Here is a 2,772-nt window from a genome sequence, read left to right as displayed (position 1 = left end):
TCTTTGTCTAAGGGTCCTACTCCTCACACTCAGAAACAAAGAATCTCTCCCTGCTCTCTCTGTGATGGGAACACTAGTTCTAGCATCCTGCAGGCTTCCCAGCCCTGCTGCTCATGGCGGAAATGCTGCCACAGTCCAAAAGCCTCCTTGACTCCTGGAGTCCTCCTTGATGTCTCTTTACACCCCATATTCAATTCTGCCTTCAAAATACTTATGATCACTCATGAGACGGTAAGTGTTTAAAAACGGACTCTCTTAAATGAAAAAAAAAAAAAACCGATTTGTTGTGCTTGACAATTTCTGTGGTGTAATCACCCCCAACATGGCCAGTTTCAAGCTACTAGAAGTTTAACAACTGGATTGCAAAATTCCTGAAATTTAACGGTTGGCTTTCAGGGGTCAGTCCAAGCTTGCTGTAGGACAACACTGAGTTCCATCCCTAACCTGAATACTTCTCACCTCCACCACCCCTCCCTGTCCTGGTCAGCATCATCTCTTCTGGGAACACTGCTGTAGCTTCTGTTGGCTTTCATTTTTCAGCTACAGTGATTTTTGGAAAAGCCAAATTGTTGCTTCTTCCCCAACACAGCTGCATGACTCCCTTCATCCCTCCTTCAAGCCTCTGCTTAAGGTCACTTTATTAAAGGCACCTTTTGCAAACCACCCTGTACATAGTATCAATTCTCCCGTCTACCCCGACATTTTAATTTCTCTTATCCTGATTAATTTTTATTTAGCATTTATTACCATAAGCATTATACCGAATACAGGCAGCCCCATGGATCAGGGCTGTCCAATGAGGAAGGGCCAAGGGAACCCTGGCATGAAGGGAGTGCCTCTGGGACAGAGAGCAGGCCCAGGGCAGTCAAACTGTCTCCACTACTGTCCAAGGTTCCCAGGCGTGGGAACCCCAAAGTGGGTATCAGCAACTTCCCAGGGGTGGCAACTGTGCCTGCTTCCTCTTTTACTATGAGACTGTGCCAGTCTCGTGGCCTTTTCCTTCCACGGCAAATTCCCTCCTCAGATGTCATGGCAGGTGGGGCTTCTCCTTTCCTGCAGGGCTTAGAGGCTGGGGTCTCCCCATGATAAACCTTTGAACACAGCAGGCAATGGCCATAGCTGTCTTCCAGCCCACCTGCACAACCCTTGCCTCTTTATGCTATTGGGACTCACAGGTGAGTGCAGCCTGTTCTACAAAGGTGTATTTATATGTAATGTCTCCTCACCCTCTCAGCCCATCTCACCCGTTTTTATAGATTTCCATTTGGGAACATTTTCTTCTCTCCCATCCCAGCAGGAGACAAGATTTGGAGCACCTTTTCCATGAGCATCTGTGCAGACTCTTACTAGGATGTGCCTTTCCCTAGTCATAGTGATTTTCTGAGGCCATGCTTGTACCATAACCCTGGTGCTAGTAATGACTTCGTGATTATAGGACTGGACACATGACCCACACTCATCATGTGGTGGTACCTGCATACCCCCCAGCCATTGGCCAGGGTTGTTGCAACTGCATCATAAATCCTCTAGGACAGAGAGTCTGTTTTTTAAAGGTATTACCAAAACACCACTTAATAACTATGACATCTAACTTTTGGAGGACAGTCAGCAATTATTAAGGAATTTGCATATGTTAATCCATTTTATCACCATAGGAAACCTCTGAAGTTGATATGATTATTATTTCCATTTTATATTTGAGAGAACTCAAGAAGCAGAGATGTTAAACAGGTTCCCTTAGGTCACACAGCTAGAACTGATAGAACTAAATTCAAACCTAGAAGTTCTGATTCCTAAGCCCACAAGCTTAACCTTTGCTCTTCTCAAACATCCACCGACTCGTCACTTGTCCCACAGCCTTATCTCATTATCTGCACCTTGTGTCATGACTGCAGGGCTAAACTTGACAGAAAGAGAATTTTAGTTTATGGTTCCCCAGGCTCCTGGTTTTCTCAAAAATTCAGGCTGTATCTGTACTGCACAAAGTCAACCTAAATTTGAAATTCAATTCTCCACATGATTTCCACAACATTTTTCACTCAAATTGTATCCATGCATCTAATAGATCTTCAGTGAAGGATTGGAGTTCACAGGAAGTCATCTTCCTGCTTTAAGTAGAGATTCTGCCAAAGTATGGAAACTATTCTATCAATATTTGAGTCATATATTTCAAATGATAATTTTTGAAGGCATAATATTTTGTGACTCATCTTTCAGGTTAGTTGTTACTTTCATAAAAGGAAACATTTCTCTTTCAACCATTTGTGCTTTTTACCTTAAACTATACTTCTTAAGATAGTATTTCTATTGCAACATTTTCAAACTATTTTGTGTTATAGCTTTTGCCATTGCTATATTTATACCTATTGTCATTAGTTTGTTTTTTAAAATTTTTTATTATACTTTAAGTTCTAGGGTACATGTGCACAACGTGCAGGTTTGTTACATATGTATACATGTGCCATGTTGGTGTGCTGCACCCATTAACTCGTCATTAGGTATATCTCCTAATACTATCCCTCTCCCCTCCCCCTACCCCATGACAGGCCCTGGTGTGTGATGTTCCCCTTCCTGTGTCCAATTGTTCTCATTGTTCAATTCCCACCTATGAGTGAGAACATGCGGTGTTTGGTTTTCTGTTCTTGCGATAGTTTGCTGAGAATGATGGTTTCCAGTTGTATCCATATCCCTACAAAGGGCATGAACTCATCCTTTTTTATGGTTGCATAGTATTCCATGGTGTATATGTGCCACATTTTCTTAATCCAATCT

Source organism: Mandrillus leucophaeus, unplaced genomic scaffold (assembly GCF_000951045.1).
Source record: "Mandrillus leucophaeus isolate KB7577 unplaced genomic scaffold, Mleu.le_1.0 Scaffold101, whole genome shotgun sequence".
Taxonomy (NCBI): domain Eukaryota; kingdom Metazoa; phylum Chordata; class Mammalia; order Primates; family Cercopithecidae; genus Mandrillus; species Mandrillus leucophaeus.
The sequence above is the reverse complement of the archived record's forward strand: the minus strand, read 5'-3'. Positions refer to the sequence as shown.